This window comes from Scleropages formosus, chromosome 22, assembly GCF_900964775.1.
Source record: "Scleropages formosus chromosome 22, fSclFor1.1, whole genome shotgun sequence".
In the NCBI taxonomy this organism is placed as follows: Eukaryota; Metazoa; Chordata; class Actinopteri; order Osteoglossiformes; family Osteoglossidae; genus Scleropages; species Scleropages formosus.
The window spans coordinates 14,725,069-14,745,337 of record NC_041827.1 but is presented as its reverse complement, the minus strand read 5'-3'; the positions used below and the strand labels follow the sequence as shown (position 1 = coordinate 14,745,337).

The window sequence follows — 20,269 nt, the reverse complement described above, 5'->3', positions numbered from 1 at the left end:
ATGGTGCGAGTGCTGGAGTGGGGGAACCTGTTAATGAGCGTGTCTGTAGTCAGCGCACACATCCAGCACCTTCTCTTCCATGTTTTTTCTTTGGTGCCACACAAGAGTCAAACAACCCCTTTATTGCGTTCATTTCTCCATATGCCGTAAATATACTGTAAATAACAAGGGGCGAAGAATGTCATTCGCAGTCTTAGGGTGGTTGTATAAGTTATGATTAAAGAATTAAGAAAGAAATAATAAAAGAATGCAGAAAAAGCGAGCGATCGTCTATAATGCGGAGAGAGCCGTAGCGTCATGCCAACAGAGTGCACGTGTCTGCCAGCTTGCGGAGTGTGTTGCAGACAATCAAGTGAGGCTCCAGCCCTTTGGAGGTACTTTCCGTAGCTGGTACCATATTAAGTTTGCCCCAAGAAACCGAGATGGCAAGATAAAGCAAGCATCCTGAAACTGCAAGGTTTACATAAGTGAAGACAGATGGCTTCAGGCCCTTCATTTATGCAAAAATATTCAAATTACCAAGATACATCACGCAGCACTAGCAAAGTGTTGTGCAATGGAAAGGAATGTGCAGTTCCGTCCATGCCTTTGAGACGTATCCCCACGCATGCTTTCAAGACGAGTCTCTGCCTGTCAGCAAAGTGCTGGGTTCGGTACACCTAAGGGACAGAGGTCAGCCAAGAAGGATGTACCATCTCGCTTTCAACAGCACACATCAGGCATTCTGGCCTTACGGTGATTGCGGCTGATTGCGGTGGACTCAAACCAGACCGCACGGCCTAACACATAAGGCGAATTAGTTGAGAGCAGAGCACCAAAGGTTCGAGTCCCGCTGTCCTCACGAAGGTTCAAATAGCTCAGCTGGCAGACTTCTCAACATGCAAAGTGTGATGAACAGCTCTGAAAGTCCTGCATTAATTTGACCTAAGCAGAAACTACACTGAAGGGTGGCAAGTTGTGTTGAGGAAAGACTTGCTGACTTTTACTTGAGGGATCCAGGTTCAAATTCTGCTTCCAGTGCAGTAACATTGATCAAGTACTGTGAGAGGCTCTGCAGAGAGAAACACCAGCTCAATGAATTATTAATAATAATAATAATAATAATAATAATCCAATGTGAAAACAGCAAGTGTGATTTACATGAGTTAGACCACAGTCACCTGGTTTTATATTTGAGGAAGGATGTATCCATCTAGGGGGATGTGGTGGCGCAGCAAATTTGGCCTGTGCCTGCTCTCTGGTGGGTCTGGGGTTTGAGTCCCGGTTGGGGTGCCTTGCGATGGACCGGCATCCCGTCCTGGGTGCGTCCCCTCCCCCTCCAGCCTTGTGCCCTGTGTTGCCGGGTTAGGATCCGGTTTGCCGCACCCCTCGGGACTAGTTGTTTCAGACTGTGCGTTTATCCATCTAGCCTGCAAACCACAGAATAACAATCGTTCAGGCTCTTTATTGCCGTTTGTTCGGAAGCATCACGACAGAATCTTTTAAGCAAATATCAGTCCGTTAACCTATGAAAGATCCGCTAGGCCGAAAAATAACCAGACGAGTAAAGCAACGCACAGCACATCTGTTTCATTCACTGCCGACACGTTAAGGGATTTTACACAGATTTTTTTCGGCAGTTTAACGTGGAATGCTGCAGCGCGGCCTCTGCTGCATCTGTGTGCATCCCGCCCGGCATCTGTCACGAACAACGGCGGTTTTCTGCTTCTCTCAGTGAGTGACAGCAGGGCTGCTGCATCGCACGCCCAGCAAGGGGACAGGAAGCGCCGTGTTAGTAGCAAGTCCTGGAATGTGGCGGAGATGGACGGCAGACAGATGTCCAGAGAGGGGCAAGAAAGTGGAACAAATGGCACGTTTGCTCAATCAACATTCGGCCACGCGTTTGTCCGGGCACAATATGGGCATACATTATAGCCAGCCTCTTTAGCACATTTTTACACAAATAAAGAAAACACTATGGGTATTTGCTGAGTAAGAAAATGTGTGTGAAATTAATTTCTTTGACCATTTTGTCCTGATGGCCATAAGTCACATTTATTAAATGACAACAGTCATCAAGGTTACCCACACAATGAGAACTATAATCAAAAAATGAAATTGCACAAAACAGCTGGTACAATAAAAAAGTAAAGTTACAGCTCCATTAACATTAGCAATCAGTTAAGTACATTACACAAGATAGAAAAAAATCAATATTTAATCATGAGACGCCAATTTGTTGTCAAATTTGTGGGCCAAGAGCATAAGCTGTCTGATTACATTTGTTAAACTAGCACATTCCAAAGCGACGTGGATCTCAAAGGAGCTTGCAAACCAGGCATTGCATGGTTAAACACACATCTATCCATCATCAACAACCGCTTGTCCCAAGTAGGGTCGCGGCAAACCGGAGCCTAACCCGGAACCGTTGTGTGCAGGGCCAAGGGTGAGGACACACCCAGGGCGGGACGCCAGTCCATTGCAAGGCACCCCAAGCAGGGCTCAAACCCCAGACCCACCACGTAGCAGGCACTGGCTGAACCCGCCGGGCCACCGCGCCCCCCCTCATTAAACATACATTTAAAGTTAAACGTAACTTTACGAGTATTTCCCATCAAAAGCAGCTTATGGTTTAGATAATGCATCCACCATCAAGATATTTCATGCCTGTTTACTAAAAACATGGTATCCCTCTGAAAACACTCACAGTTGTTTTATTGGGGAACTAAACTGGCCTGTTGCTAGAACGAGTCGAGCGATGCATCTGAGCTCTTTCTGACATGCAGAAGGAATCCAAAGGACACGGCGTCCTCAGCGCTAACGGTGTTCAATTGTTCTAAAATTTGATTCAGTGCTGTGTTACGCCAATTCCTTCCTCACCCAGGGCGCACAGGAAGAAAGGAGCCTTCCGTCAACACCATTCTGCGTCGAGGATTTCACATGGCAGGGCATGTAATGTACATAATCACATCAAGCTTTGCCTTCCGTGCGAGTGCATGGAGGATGTAACCATAAATTTAACGTTTCCATAGATTCATACTGAAATCAAAGACGCAGTGAGTGCGCACGCGCACACACACACACACACACACACACACACACACACACCAGCCAATGCATGTTTAATTATCATAGGCTTCTTCTAAGAAGCTCATGAGTTTGGGACAGCCCCCTGTGTTCTTGTCTCCAAAAGAGGTAGTGGATTATAAAGTGCCAATTGCATCTTTCCTATTTCAGGCAGGATTAGCTCGCTCTTGTCTGCGTGTTTCGAAAAAGATAAGCAACAATGGGCAGTTGCACTACAGGAGGTATGGATTAGGGTCACAAAGAGTAGAAAGCGGACAAAGGCAATAGCTCTTTAGAAAGTCCTTCGACCTTTAAAACAGACTGCATTTTAATGCTAATTTGGTTGATTCCGACTGCTTTTCTCAATACAATGAAGTCAATTAATGATTTTTTTTCTCTTAATTTTTGACATTTATTTTGATGAACTATTGCTGATAGATTTCACAAAGAACTGAACTAAAATGACTCAAGAACACAGTAAAAACTATTGCGGCACAAGTCATTTAAAACGCTTGTATTTCTAGCCGTTGATGTGGTCAACAGCAGCGCAGTGCTGAATGCGTCAGTGATATCATCCTAGTTCTAGTGTCGAAACTCCCTTGTGTAAACATCACCAAACTGGATTTGTTACTCAGGGAATCTTTCTTTAATTATGTCCGGAAATATCTGATGTCTTCAAGTCAGTAATGCAACCCACATGACTCTTCCCTTGGTAAAGAATAAACACTGGACAAAACAGAATGACAGTTTCCCATAAAAAATAAACAAACAGCAAATCAAGTAAAAACGGGTGGGATGCAGACCTCAGGTGATCTGGAGCAGCGCTGCAGAACTACAGTTAGTCGCTTTTCCAAGAAACTGAACTTTTCATCACTCTTCACCGAGCAGCTCTTGGAAGGTTGAGCAGATACGTACATACAAGACACGCATGTGTGTAATGTAACGTGTCGGTCGCGAGCCGATCATCTAGGTGAACCCGGAGGACCGTTCCGCCGTGGGACAGGGCCACAGAGCAGGGTCACTCCTGAAAGAAAATGTCAAAGTCTCGAAGTGTATTTTGGGCCAAATGTTTTTCTTTTATTTTCCACGTGAAAGCCCAGCGAGAGAGAATCCTCGTCAAGGATCTTAAAGAGGCTGCCCTCCATCTCCGGAGCCGCCGAACCTCACGTCCACGCGGGCTTAACAGCACCGCAGCCGCCGGCGCTCCGGAAACACAGCTGTGCCAAGAACAACACGTTAACTTCGTTTAACGTCCCACAGTAACAAAAAGAAGCCTAAAAAAATTAGCTGAAGTCAGATTTGTCATGTTTTCTTCAGTTACACAAACATCAAATGTTTTTGCTGCAAACAATTTAATAATATTAGCAAAGATACTTTTTTTTGCATAAAAATGATATATTAATGCAATAAAGTGTCACATGTAATGCTGGAGCACCTTAAAAACCAGAGATGTAGAAAGTTACTAGTTGATATTAGTTGTTACATTATTTATGTGTAGACTTTTTCATACCATTTCAGAATGTGGAAGCCAAAATGACTGGTTATCATGTAAAACCATCCAAATGCCTTTCTAAATGTCATTCGTTTATGTATAATGTTGTACTAGGAACACAAGTATATAAAACCACATGAAAATTTTCATTGAGATGTACGTCGCATTGGAGGAAAGCGTCTGCTAAATGAAGAAATGTAAATGTAATGTCATAATCTTCATATGCTCAACCACCTGATTTCCAGCTATGTATATATGTAGCTGGACCTAGAAATGATTTATTTCCCCCATTTAAAATTAATTACCATGTCAAATGATGTATTTTCATAAGAGGTGTGGACTTTTTAAAAATTGTGGAAAAGACGTATCATTTTAATAAGGCACTTAAAAGAACCAACCAACCACTGTCAACAATCGCTTGTCCCGAGTGGGGTCACGACGAGCCAGAACCTAACCCTACAACACAGGGGACAAGGTATCCCGAGCAGGGTTCAAACCCCAGACCTACCATACAGTGGGCACTGGCCAAACCTGCCACACCACACCACACCATCATGCCCCCATATGCATGTAAAACAAGAAAATAGAATTACAATTGTATACAGATACATTGTCTGTTATAGATACATGATTACACCAAAAAAGTTATACATACATCTTAAATTTGTAACATGAATTTCATTTTAGGAGTGAAAATAAGAAAAACAAGAATGTATGATTTAAAAAGCTTCACCAGTCTCATCTGGACTATAATAAGCGATAATTTCATTGAGATTCTTTTTTAGCAAATTAATGTCTCAGTCGCTGCCGTAAAAACGTTTCACTATGATAATGTGAGAGTGACACGAGCAAGACGTTGGACTTTCTGTTTCTGAGCTGTCACCAAGCTGTTAACAAGTCCCAAATGGGTCTGTCTTCAGCAACAGCATAAGAACTCGCACCTGTTCCAAGGAAAGCCCACATCTTAAATTGCCATTCTGGTCACGGTAAAATCGTATACCTCAAATTTCAGGGACGTTTCATCTATTTAACTCGCAGTATTAACAATAATTTTTGGAGATCTTTAGTAAATAAAGTGAATCATTTTCAAAAGAATCAATGGTTTGAAGTAATTAGTTAAAAAATCCGTATTGCACCAGGAATAAAAAGAAAAAAAAAACATTTTTAGCTGAAATAAGCCAGTTTGTTGCACAGATTTTGAAACGGACTTTGAAACATTATTACGTAAGAATGTGAAAGGCAGGATCAGCATTTTGCGTGCCTCTTTTGGGATTCTGTGGAAGATACATTAGTACACAGCGCTGGAGCAAGAACAACTCATTTATTTGCTCTGAAATGACCTCAGGTGACAGGCAGAAGGACCACAGGACCACAGCCCAGATGAGAAGGCTTTAGGGACCCAGATTGCCCCAACATGTGCTGAAATAGGTGGCTCCTTCCGAACCGTCTTCGTCGAGGGCCGGGCCCCTGAACTAACATTTTGACAGGACAAGCTCTTTGTCAGATGTTAGACAATCGAACCCTTGGGAAAACACAGGGTTCAAGACTAGGGAGCAGGAAGGGCGCTTAGGTGCAAAACATGGGTACTCGGTGTTTCAACTCCTTTCACAGAGGGCAAATAATCAAAAGGCTGCGGGTTTCACAACAGCAACATGACCGCAAAATGACTGCAAAATGATCTCTTGGCAGGTTTTCTACAAACCCTGGGACACAAAAGATGCACAATAATTTACATATGCAGTGTTGTATGAGGTGTGGAATTCATGCTGTAAGTAGGGCTACATGGGTAGCATTAAAAATACATTTGCATTTCTATTCGCTTGGAATCTATGATGTTAGACACTGCAAAATTAGTGAAAGCGTAAAAGCCAAAGCAAAAGTTGTGATAGGACAGAAGTGACAAACAGGATACAACAGGGTGGTAAAAAGTGCAAAAATACCGTATGCACAATGATTGAAACATGCAGTGTTGTATGAGGTCTGGAATTTACATTTATCTGTCACTGTTCTGCGAAGCGACTTATGACATTAATCTATTTAAAAATCATTTACCCATTTATACAGCTAGGTAATTCTACCGGAGTAATCCAGGGTAAGTACCTTGATCAGCAGTACTACAGCCGGAGATAAGATTCAAACCTGCAACCTTTGGGTCAAAAGGCAGCAGCAGCTCTAACAGTCACACTACCAGCTGTTCCTGAATTCATGCTGAATTGTTCTTAGTCGTGCTGTAAGTATGGGTACGTGGATAGCATTTAAAATACAAGAGAGGGTTAGAAAAAATAAAAGCGCAAAAAAAAGGTGAAGAAATTGATGCAACTTCAGGAGAAATCACACTCTGTATCACTTAGCGCACCAACTGAAAGCCAAAGCACCAAGAAAAGAATTGGTAGCGTCAAATTCGTCAAATAATTTATGGAGATATGAAGTTACAGGGTCCATATATTCAAGCATATTCCCAGGTTCTGACTGCAATTAGATGTCAAGAACACAGCCTCTAAGTGTTTCCAGTAATCTCTGCGTTATGCAATGGAAAAAGAACCCTAAATCTTCATCTGGAGTGAATACTGCTCTCTAAAACATTCATTTTCTCTGTAGTATAAATTATAAAAGAAGAACTAGTAATCTTCTTGTGCTGGTGAAACTGGTGACAAGTTGTGTCAACCTTCTGCGGTAGCAATGCTCAGCTCGATTATTATTAATTTAGCTTACAGCTTTGTCCAAGGTAATTTATAATGTCAGTTTTGTACAGCAACAAGCTGCTTAAAAAGACTGATCCGTTTGTAGAGCAGGGTATCTGAACGGGATCAGTGGGGGGTAAGTACCTTGCTCAAGGGTACTTCAAACCTTCAGACTGCATGGACTGCATGGCCATGGGTCAACCACTATAGTGTCCAAGGGCTCCATTTCATTTACATTTAAATTTATTCATTCAGCAGATGCTTTTCTCCAAACTGATGTGCATCTCAGAGAACGATACAAAAGTGCATTACTACAACATAAGGAGAGATTTGGATGCAGATGTGATTCTTGAAGTAGTCAATTTTGCGCCAATATTTAAACCAGCATACATTTTAGGGGTAGCTGCAAATGGGGTTTTTCTAAATACAGTACAGATAACATAGAGGAGAGATCACAGAGGACATCAAGGGAGAAGTCAGACTGAATGAGATGAGTTTTGAGACCCTTCTTGACATCAAGAAGTCCCTTCAAGACAAGAAGGGTCTTGAGAGATTCAGCAGTTCTGGGTGAGATCGTTCCGCCACATTGGAGGCAGAACCAAAAAGCTTTGTGCTTTTGATTTTGGACCTCTCTGCATGGGACCACCAAGCAGGTAGAGGTTTTAGACAATGGAGGTCTGGTTGGGCCATAGCAATAGTCAAGTTTTGTAGGCATCGATATAGCCTCCACTCATTAAAACCTTTCAGAGGGGATTTTGGTGGTGAAAACCAGATGGTTTAAAGAGCCACTGGTGCACCAGTAGTGGTTTTCTTCCCACTGAACCACAGGGAAAAGTGCTAATTCCTATCAGGGAGGGTCAACTGATGAAAGCTGATGAACTTTGATTGCGAAAGGCAGCGTGGAACAGGGCCTCACGTTAAGCGAGGACCATGTGGGAGACAATCACTTCTGTGGCCTGAGATAGACCGTGAACACAAATTTCTGAGAGCTGTACTTTTAGATGAGGTCTTCTGGTAGGAATGTGCAGGTGGACGGACTGACTGAGGACTGGAGCTAACAGTAAGGACAGTGTGCTTTCGCCCAGTGTTAATACATCTCGTTGCAGCTTGTGCTCTTTGGAACTCGTGGACAGCGATATCCCGATTTATTGTTTTCGCGTCAATCAGCTGTTGCCTTTTCGCTCCAACTGCACTTGGTGAACCGAAGTCCTAATAAATTCATTGACGGCCCTTATAGTCGTTCTGGACAAAGGGTGTTTGCCAGATGAATGGATGCAATGCCGGGCATGTTTACATTCAATATCAGGCAAAATTGTTGGCCTTTTTTGTCTCTACTTTTGTACTTTCTATGTCAGCCACCAAGATACTGCCTCAGGATCATTTTAGCAAAACTCCAACGCACAAAGTGCAAAATGCCGAGTCCTCTTAAAATCACGCCATATTCCATCAACAAGAAACGAATAGGCGAACGGATACTGATAGCACGAGAAACGAATGGTCATCATCGAACGTGTCTCATGATGTATGTACATTTAACAACTGGAGCCTGACAATAGGCTGCTATCGCAGAGCGCTGTGAAGTCTGAAATGGATGATAAATCTTATCTCTTGAGAAGTGCTGACTTCTGCATTCTTTTTCGGTGTTTTACAAAATACTCTGCTTCAGCTGCTCTTCGTAAAGTTTCCTGTTTGCAAGTGGCTTTTGTGGTTCACTTCGAACGAATTCAGAGGTGATTTCACCTTGATGAACCCCCCACCCCGCTCACTGTTTCTCTTTCAGTTCACTATTATGGGATTGAAAAGTATTTCTGTGAGGACCGAACTGCCAAAACGGCACAGTAAAAATTAATGTCGTACCAGCAGTAATAATGTCAATAGCAATCAAAAGCAAGCTTGAAAAGAAGCACCACAGTGTTTCGGTTTAGCATCCGACTGTCATCCTCTACCCCTTTGGATATTCACCTTTTCCCAGGATACCACTTTCACCCAGTTGTATTATTATTTTTTTTTTTCTGCAGGCTGTAAGGAAACGGCACATTGCTTCTGTCACAGAATAACCAGGCTGTGCTCCATCACACCATGTTCTGTAAGTTTACCCTTGTCAACAGAGCCATGAAACACAGATTTTACAAAAAAAACAAAAACTTGACTTCTTGAAAACATATCCAGCTGTAATGACAAAAGAACATACAGAAGAATGCTTGAATCCAGAGTACATTATTTTATATAAACGCATTTGCACAACTCTTGCAATAATGTATATGTGGCTTTGTAATAAAATATATATGTGTTATCTATTGCCAGTAGCCTCCTCCTTGCGTATTATTCTTTTTTTTAGATGACACCTTTATCTGAGGCAAATTACAATGTGAGGTCTGTGCACTAAACTACCCACAATTATTTACCCATTTATACAGCTGGGCAATTTTTATTGGAGCAATTCACGGTGAGTACCTTGATCAAGTACCTTGACAACAGCAAGATCAGGGAACTGAAAAATTGTACTGCCGAGTGTCCCAAAAGACGATCCGTTCCCCAGGCTTCAAGACCAAGGCTGCTGACGCAACTAATGTGTTTCGAGGTGCTCCCTCAATGCCGATGTCTTCCTGTGGAATAAACTGAACTGGGTGATCTGGAACACCTGCGCTAACAGTGATACATGTTAAGGAAGAAATGCTCTGAAATAGAATATAACAACAAATATTAGAATAATCACACAGTATGAGGTTCTCTTGAATACGTTACCTGTGACTTGTTATAATTCAGAAATGTATATGTAAAGAAGATATGGAAGAACTGTTTCTGCAGAAATGAAAACTACTGCTGGGTAAATGTACCACATATCATGGACAGCTGTGCCCAAACACATTTTATCCCTTTTTGCATTCACAGTATCACAGATCTCTGTAGCATCTGATTTAATCGCAATGTAAATGTGAAATAGTATAGGTCACACATTTGGTTAAAAAAAATAATTTTGTGGACAAATGTGTGCCCTTTATTAAATATACACTTTATTCTAGTTTAGTCACAATAAAGCCTATAATTTAGGCTTTGGTGACTGTGTTAGAAAGACTTTTCTGCCCTTATTGCCCCAGGAGGGGTGAAAAGCAGGTTTTTAAATGTGCGTAAGTAGAAATTGTGAGTACACAATAGACCTTAACGCATTATTAGGCATGTTCCACCAGATTACACAGCAATTTTCTTCTTACACTGTGATTTCACACCATTACCAGTTTACAGCAGGATTTGCTGAAGCGTTTTATGATAATTGCCAGGCTCAAGGGAACAACAGCAGATGCTCCGCTGGTATCTGAACCTGTGAACTACAGCATCAGTTTCAGCTCCTTACTGCCTATGGGAGGAATTCAGAATTGGAAGTTATTTCTTTTTATATGACAGTGCAACTACATCTGGAGTAGACAAAGCATTTTGTGGCAGATTATGTTTAAAGTATTACCTTTGTTTCCCAGTACAACATGGGGGGCACAGCAGGTAGCACTGGTGCTTCACAGCTCCTGGACTCCAGTTTGAGCTCAATTCAGTCTCTATGAAGTTTACATGTTCTCCATATGGGTTTCCTCAGGGTGCTTCAGTTTTCCATCAAAGTCCAAGGACATGTGTTACAGGTGAAATGATGGCTATGAATTGCCTTTAGTGTGTGTGTATGTGTGTGTGTGTGTGTGTGTGTGTGTGTGTGTGTGTGTGTGTGTGTGTATGAGAATGCATTCCATTTATCTACATCCCATTAAGGGTATACCGTTCCTCACATCCTGTGCTTCTGGGATAGACTTATGACCACTGGACAAGTCATTATTGAGAAAATATGGATGGATGGTTTGCTTACTTAAAAATATATATACACATATTTAGATAAAAACATTTGTATATGTATATTTACACAGTACTTTTCAAAAGTTTTAGGCACTTGGTTGGGGAAAAAAAGCTGTAAAGTAAGAATGCTTCCAAAAATAATGCTTTTAATAAATTTCCTACAAAGCTTAGTAACCCTCAATAGTCAACAACCGCAGTCCTGCTTGGGGTGCCTTGCAATGGACTGGCGTCCCATCCTGGTGTGTCCCCTCCCCCTCTAGCCTTGTGCCCTGTGTTAGGCTCCGGCTCGTTGCGACCCCGCTTGGGACAAGTGGTCTCAGACAGCGCGTGTGTGTGTGTGTACTTTCTTTAACAACATACAAAACCCATACTGTAATACTGTAAGTTTTTGCAAAAGGAATGTTTGGAAATCTAAAATATGCCCTTTCCCATTGACACAAATGCAGAAGACATTAAATATCCACCTAAAACAAATATTTTTGTGAAACATCCAAGTTCGTAAGACTGTTGCACAGTACTGTATATAGATTATAAATTTAAATACATGAAATAAATATACTTCAGAACCAAGAAATGAACCTGAGAACACAGAACTGACTCTTGATTGACAGGAATATTTTTAATGGTGCCTTTAAATTGCTGACCTCACATCTGTATTTATATTCCTTCAGAATCTATGATGTTAAACGCTGCAAAAGTATTAAAGCTGTAAACAGACAGAAGTGATAAACAGGATACAACAGGGTGGTAAAAAGTGAAACAGTTGTACAGAGTGAGTAAAATATGTCTGAACAGAATGCAAGAGGAAGTCATGTGATGGGCTGTGGTTTAGAGATGAGATGGTACAAACATAGAATTAATCCACCTTTCTCTGACTTAACCAGTGATGTCTCAGTGTCAGCTTGAAGGATTAGAACACACCCTGTGTGACAGCAGTGACTGGCATGCTGTGGTTACAATGAGGAGGTCATAAGTATGGCTTAAGTAGGTACACAGTAGTATTTGCATAAACAGCTGGGCACAGCAGTTCACATAATATCACATTCAAACTAACAAATGAATGCAAAAAGTGCAACAGAGTAATGTAAATGCAGGTATATTTACATTTATTTGCTTAGCAGATGTTTTCTCCAAAATGACTTACAACGGATACCACGTAGTGTTATCAGCCTACACACCTTATTCACTAAGGTGATTTACACTGCTAGATACACTACTTATACTGGGTCACTCATCCATACACCAGTGAAACACACTCTCTCTGTCACTCACACACACTATGGATGAAAGTGAACAGCATGTCTTTGGACTGTGGGAGGAAACCAGAGCACCCGGAGAAAACCCACGCAGACACAGGGAGAACACGCACACTCTACACAGACTGAGTGGGGATCGAACCCACGTTCTCTCGCATCACCCAGGCGCTGTGAGATAGTAGCGCTACTCACTGTGCCACCGTGCCGCCCCATATTTGTAAGTATTCATCAGGGAATGTATTCTCCTTTGAGACCTTTTTAGTCTTTATTAGTCCATATAATTATTATGTAGCTGATTATGTGAACATTAAGTGAATTTTCAGCCAAGCACACATAGAGGAGTAATGCAGTGGTCAGAACCTGTATCTTATAATGTCAGTTTGACATCCCACTCCTGCTACTTACCCTACAGTGATATAAGAATACTCTGCTGTATTAGTGGGTAAATCATTGCAAGTTCATTATCTAACACTAAGTCAGCTTTGACAAAGGCGTCACATAACCGACAGTAAGAGGGGCACAGGACGTTTAACACGTAAATGCAAAACTGTTCAGGTATTCATCATTTACATTCCTTGAAGTGGGAAAGTAAAAGACGTTTAGGAATCAGATTACATTGAAAATCCTTCTTATACAACAACGGTCCACTTGTGGAAATTAACAGAAATAAATCTGGTAGCAGAGATTCCCAAACAATGGGAAACCTATTTCAGCCACTCCCGAGAATTCAATTTCCTAGTAAAAGAGAGCGCTTCTCTGCAACACTGTGCCTCTGCCCTTTGCTTGTGTCTTTGTTCTGGGAACTGATCTTGAAGGTGGTATGTAGACTGCAGCAGGAGATTAGGATCAGTGTTTGTTGTCCTGTATTGTGAAGAAGAACATACCTTTGGTCATTTTACAGCGGCAATAACCGTATTCCGCCGTTTCAGATCGCCCTTGTTTAGAGCTAAGTGTCGGTTTTGTCCACCGCCAGGACAGCACTCGAGACCAAAGGCGTTTTCCGTTGGAGACGTGGCTCCGTGAGCCACACAGGGAAAAGAGACTCGGAGTGCTGGCTGCGCTCCATCTACACTACAAGAGCACATGGAAGAGAGGTGCCGCATTACAGCAGCTGGACGTTTTACAGTTTGCTTGGCAGGAGGCAGATAAGAGGCTGTATACATAAGGAGGGCACAGAGGCCGGAATGTCCAGGTTTCACGGGGTGGGTAGTGTGGGGGTGAGAAACTGAGAAGAAGCTTGTGCGCCTTCAACCAGAAGATAAGCAATCGGAGACCAATTAAGATAAGGGTTTATTAGAGCTAATTTACATTTAAATTTTCAGGATGACTAACAGTGCAACTACAGCGTGACGGTTGGTTCTGTCACTTCTCAAGCGGAACCTTAGTTTGCATTGGAAAGCAGCCGTGCAATGAAGTGCGGTTCCCCACCCCTACATAGCTCAGCATTCCTCAATTTTGGAAAACGCTCCATAAAGTAGGGCTGTGTTTTCACCACTCCTGCACGAAGGAATGGTTTCGCTCCACGGATAGCCACACGCATACTTCCCGCAACTGTGGGAACGACGATCCCAGCTCCCCACGTGTCTGAACACGGCCGCTCTCCTGGCGCAGAGTGATGCTCTCAAAGAGCGCATCTTTGAGAGGCATTATCTCCCAGGGCGGAAACGTCAGTTGAACAGGAACATTGCGTAGGCGGGAGGTGCTCACCGGTGTTGACATGCCCTGAGATGGGCATGGGAAAATCCAACAGGCTACACTGGCCCATCCCTGCCTCTCCCTGCTGGATTCACACTCTTCTTGTAACTGCCTTGGGATCAGACTACACTGTTGCAACTCCTTGTCCTTCAAGATCTGCATCTGCAGACATACAGTAATTCCAAGAAGTAATGGAATCCCATCTTCTGGCACCGATTCCACTTCTGGATAACTATTTTGCTTTACAACCAAGCTGTACTGCTTTATAAAGGTTATCTTCATGGTCCCTTGGTGTTTAGGTTATATTACCTTCTGCCCAGAAGATGCATGCTCCTCTCCAACACTTCGTACTGTACGTAACTAGTGCCAAGAAAGTGAAACAAAGTGCAGTAACAGAAGCAAAACATTTGTGATGTGTAATGTAAATGCAGGTATATTTGGAAACAGTCTTGTGGGCTGCTCGCCTGTGAAATTACGTTCTTTCCATCTTTGCGTCCCTCCAACCCTTGCTGTGTTCCTCTGTATTCTCAGAAAGCAGTGGCTCTTGAGAATACAGTGACACGCAGGGAAAACAGACGTGACAGGTGGTGGGCATGACATGTTGGGGGGGGGGGGTACTACTGTTTCAAAGAACATTCCCAAAGAATGAAATGGGGCAAAGAGAGACGGCAGCAAGAGAGCCAAAGAGGAAAACAAATGCAAGGAATTCCATAAAAGACCAAAACCTACCTGCGCGTGATGAAATGAGTTGTAACGTGACTCCCCAAATTTCAGAGCACATATAATGTATGTACACATACAAGTTCAGCTGGGAATTAGACTCGAGAAGAGTAAACTTTCCAGAGCTATGTTGCCCAAAGTCATCTCTAAGGGAGGGACGTTACTTGATCTGTTCATGCCGACACCTCAGGAACGGGCAGTGCTCCTGCAGTCGGACTCAACCGAAGCCCTTTCTTCTCTCTGAAAGTGATCCCAGAGCCCCGCTAAGCTTTCATTGCTCAGCCCCCTGGTAGAAAGCTAAAAATGTTCAAGTGTCTGTTATAGCAAAGTAAAGGTCTGGACACCAGAGTAAAACCTCTTCCAGAATTTTCCTCGCCTTATCATTATTGTACACATCCAACACTTGGTGCCTAAAACTTTTTAATCTACTTTTAAACTTCCAAAACATTCAGAAGCAGCAGAAATGTAAATTTTTGTCAAGAATTAGGTGAAACCTCACTTTAAGCAAGGTTTTGTGGAAAAGGGGAAGAACTAATGTGAAATGAAACTAAAGTTAGACGGGAACAAATGTGATAACGGCAAGCCTTACTCACTTTCCATAACCGCTCATCAAGGTCAGGGAGGTTCAGAGCCTACCCCTGGAGCATGGTGTACCATCAGAGCATAGCCACACAGGAATTCATTTATTCTCTCTCTCTCTCTCTCTCTCTCTCTCTCTCTCTCTCTCTCTCTCTCTCTCTCTCTCTCTCTCTCTCTCTCTCTCTCTCTCTCTCTCTCTCTCTCTCTCTCTCTCTCTCTCTCACACACACACACACACACACACACGCACACACTATGGGTAATTTAGAGTCACCAATTCGCATGAAACACGTCTTTGCACTGTGGGAGGAAGCCCACAGCAACAAAGCGAAAACACGCAAACTCCACACAGACTGAGCTGGATTTGAACCCAGCCCTGAGCACCCCCATGCTCTCTCATAGTAGTAATAGTCAATAACAACTCTGTCTGTTGACACTTGATTTAAAAGACAGTGGGGGGTTATGACCTCCCTACTGGGGGCACACAGGAAGGGTAACAGTCTACTGCTCTCCTTACTTCAATAAGTCATTTTCATTATTTACCTGTTATTCACAGTTACAGGATCTGACAAAAACATTATTCCATTTCAAAAGCTGTTACTTCTTTGTTCAAAACACACACTGATCTTAGACATCCTTAAGAAAGTAACCTAAATACATGTATATTTCCGGCAGTTTCTACAGTTGCACACAGCAGCAGTTTGGGGTTTTTCTAACTCAGCAGGCATCTGTGGGAGAACCCACAGGGCAGAGCGCTGTGTAAACTGTGGATGGCAGCGGAGAGGTGTGGCACCTTCTTTTGTGCACACACACTCTCTCTCTCTCTCTTTCACACACACATACAGGGACAGGTTTTTTTTTTTTTTTTTTAAAAAACCTGTCCTCATGAGCACTGACTCACAAACTCGCTCTTAATCCAACACAGCCCGTCATAATGACTGTCAATAATCTTCACACTTTTCAATAAATTTAAGAAAGTGACTGACTAAAAAGGCATTTCACTTGATGTGGATGTACCCACAAGGTCTACAACGTCCCAGGACCTTTCAGTTCCCAAGAGCAGTTATTTACCTGTCTGATGACTGCAATTCCCTGTAAGGGGCTGTTTTTTTGCCCTCTAGGGAACTTGGTAGGCTGGCTGAGTTATAGCGTGCCCCTCACAGGTCCCTGCCACCCATCACCATCCCTTTCTGGGCAATGCCAGGCTCACTGCAAATATGCCATTTCTCTTTGACAAAACAATGGCTACGTTTCAAAGTGCACACAGGAAAAGCAGATTAATTTTTACCGAGCCCACATGACACATATTTTAGCAACGGGAATACAGTTTGCCGAGAGTTTAATGTCTTACAGAGAAAATCTTGTGAAAGGTGACACATGGGGTCATAGGCACCCATATGTATCCTATCTTTGAATAGCATTCACCCTCATTATCTAATAAAGGAATTTGAATAAATAGCTAAAAACATATAACGAACAGTTCTTCAAATTCCTGACAAGCATCTGAATTCCGACAATAAAATGAGGAAAACTTTGCTGGATGTTCAGTACTTAGTTTCCTTTTTCCTTCAACCCCTTATGAGCTTTTAATACAGTTCATTTCAATGGAACACTAACACATAAGGTATCTTTAGTCTCCCAAAATCTTACTTCAAGAAATTAGTAAAGTGTCTCTTTCACAAGTGCTAACACCCTGGTGAAGCCTTCGCTCTTGGGACTGCACATCTGCCTTAGGAGCCCGGATGTTTCCATAGAGGAAAGCCAAGAGTTTATTCATCCTGCTGGTGAAATCGCTGCTCAATTGACGGCCTGCTGCCGGCCTGATGGCCTCCTGGAAGCTAGGAAATGCTCAGTCATGAGATGTTTGAGTAGTAGGGGTCACCAGAGTGCGTGTGCGCGCACACACACACACACGCACACACACACATGCACACATGCACACACACACACACAGCCCTCAGGGAACATTTTGTGCTACATGGCGTCTTGCCCGGGTATTGCCTTATTCCAAGGCAATATTACAGCAGTGACTGCAACTCTCGCCTATGAATAAACAGTCTCACTCACTCATAAAATCAACTGATTATCCAAGTCATCTGATCAGAAAAATATGTTTGTGGATACAGTTAGACAAGCTGACTTACTGTAGCCGCATTGTTAGGGAGCAAACCGTAGCTTCAGGGATAACTAAATAAAGAAGGGATACACAGATTACTTATTTCTGATCAAGGATTGAGGAATTTCAAAAAGTTTTATCTACAATTACTAAGGAAACAGAGAAAAACAAAGAGCAAAAACCTAATCCATAAGCCACTGGTTATATGCATATACTATACAACTCCCTATTTTTCTTTTATGTCCAATAGGAAATATAGATGCATCTTCCCCATATTCCCAGTAAACAGGGAAACTGTGCTTAACTGTATCTAAAACCAAACAATTTTCCAGCATTTCAGTGGTGTTAAGGCCTCTTGTGACTGTGAGTTATCAGCAAAACATTGCCATCTTGGCTGCATTTGCTCCACTAAAGAGAATACAGGTCCTGATTTGTATGAAGACGGCACCATATTCTGTGGAATGGACTTGCTGCATCATCTGCCATTCTGTATTCACAGCCATTCAGAGCTGTACATGGAGACATTACTGGGCTGCTCTTTCCAGGCACCTTGAAATTAACTCCCCTTTCTGATATATTCATTTGCACACTTGAAAGTCTGGAAGGAATTAAACACTGTTCACCCTTGTGGCTGACTGATACGCACAGTGAACAGCCTTCGACCTGCTGACCTGCCTGCTTTGAACCGTCAGGATTCTGACACATAATCAGGGGTTCCTGGTCTGTTCATCACCCCCCATTGACCAAAACAGATGCCCTGTAAGGAGAAAAACTTCGCATATAAACACACGTGAGAAGTGTTTTCTCAGCACATACACCGCCTGGCCTCCCTCCATCACTCTCTCAGCCCTTTGTGTGAAATCCAGTGAGCAAGTGGAATGTTTTTTAGGATCTGTGACAGGGATTATGCCTCTGCTAAGAAAGACTGACCACTGGATTTGTAATTGCAATGCTACGCACAGCAGTGAAAATGAGTACACGCAGCTCATACGCACACACTTCAGGGGAGAGACATGAGAAGAGCACTCACAGAAAAAAAAGGCATTGTTATATCGACACTCAGACTTCAAAGCCACACACCTAGGAGTGTGTTTTTTTTTTTTTTTTTTTTTTATAATAAAATAATCAGACACTCGATTTTACTTTCCGGAACACTGGATGTGAGCATCTCAAGCTAGCAGTAGTGCGAAGGCCGGAGGAGGGGAGCTCATGGCGCAGACCGGTGGATGAACTGGTCAGCGACAGATCAGATCCACCCTCTGACAACGATCATCTAATCTGCGCTGAAGCAGACAGCCAAGCACACAGGTCTCCTGCGTCATCAGTGGAGCTACAACATGCTGTCACAGGAAATTTACAGTTGCACATGAAGAGCAAAGGAGAAAATGTGTCTTCTATTTTTCGTTCATATTGGACTCTATGGCAGGATTTTAAATATTTTCACGCAGGTTACAAAATCCAAATTCAGATGGATTGAACCACAATAGCAGTTATTGTTGAAATGAATTAAGAAACAAATGGCACAGCAACCATTTGCACTTAACATTTCCTATATAGTATTATTAAGCATAAAATGTACACAAAGTCTGTTTACTAGACCGCCTTTTAGGAAAAAAAAAAACTCAAACTTGTCCCATTAAGGACACGTACAAATCACACACCACAGTATTCATTCACTGATTTACTTATTTAGCTCACACCTTTGTCCAAAGCAACTTACAATATTAGGTTTGTATACTCAGCTACCTAAAATGATTTACCCATTTATACGCATGGTTGGCGAAGGAATTCAGAGCTACCGTCTTAATCGAGGGTTCTGCAGTGTGAACCCAAATCACTACGCTGCCAGCTGCCCCCAATAAACTTTCACAAAAGGCAGCTGAACAATCACAGGAGTAACAGCAAACTTCAGTTATTGGCATGTGCTTGTTACTGCGAATGAGCGCTGTTAATCAGAAGCAACGGCCTCCTGGAAACACGTGTACCGTTTCAGACTGTAAAACGCCGTTCTCCCTTGGTCATCCGCAAAGCAGAACACATGTGGAAAAAGGCACAGTTCACCTGTATGACAACTGCCAGATTTTTTGGCCTACTTTGTTCTGACCACACTCACAGGAATGACGCCCGTGTTCTTGGCTGGATGAATGCTCAAGCTATATCTCAGCAGGGCCGTTGGTAACACCGCCCTTGGAGAACCTTCTGGGAAACGGCTAATGATTAACTCTCTCTTATCGCACCTCAAACAGGGGCTGGTTCTTCCATTACACCAAGGCGAGTGCCACAGTGGAGCGCGGAGGTGCTTGCCCTGAGAACGAATGGAAATAGTCAAGCTGTTTGAGCAGTGCACAATTTCAAATAAGGACAGCGACAGACCGCAAGAACAGGACGGCCTGTATTTAAACCTATCACTGGGCACAATTCTCATTATTTGCTTTTCCTAGAAAGCAGCTCTCTCTAGTTCTTGCAGCATTAAAATATAATATTAAAAAGAGAAATATGCAAATTAAAACATATTTAAAAGTTTGGTTTGTCTATTTCGATATAGCTCTTACATCACAATCCAATCTTTGCTTTTAATAAAGATACAGAACAAAGACAGATTTTATTCCATACGTATTTCGTGAGTCCACACCCAGAACATCCTTTCACAAATATGAGGTTAATTCAAGTGTCTAATTTACTTTGACTAGAAAAGTCAACATTTGATCTTACATCATAACTGCAGTGAATTTTGAATGATTTGTTCACCTTGTTCCGAACTTCTTACAAAGTGCTACATGACCACCCCTGATAAATACTGTAACATTTGTCCTTGCACTGTATTGTGCATCTGTATGTATTTGCATTATCT

General features: G+C 42.5%; 1 long non-coding RNA gene across 1 annotated transcript; it reads right to left on the bottom strand.

Moving 5' to 3' along the window:
• Positions 1-1,300: 1,300 nt before the first annotated feature.
• LOC108928322 (uncharacterized) lies at positions 1,301-15,331 on the bottom strand. The gene is made up of 3 exons (XR_001965662.2): positions 14,733-15,331; positions 9,686-9,824; positions 1,301-1,409 (listed from the first exon to the last, which is right to left on the bottom strand). It is a non-coding gene; the product is annotated as an uncharacterized LOC108928322 (long non-coding RNA).
• Positions 15,332-20,269: the final 4,938 nt, after the last annotated feature.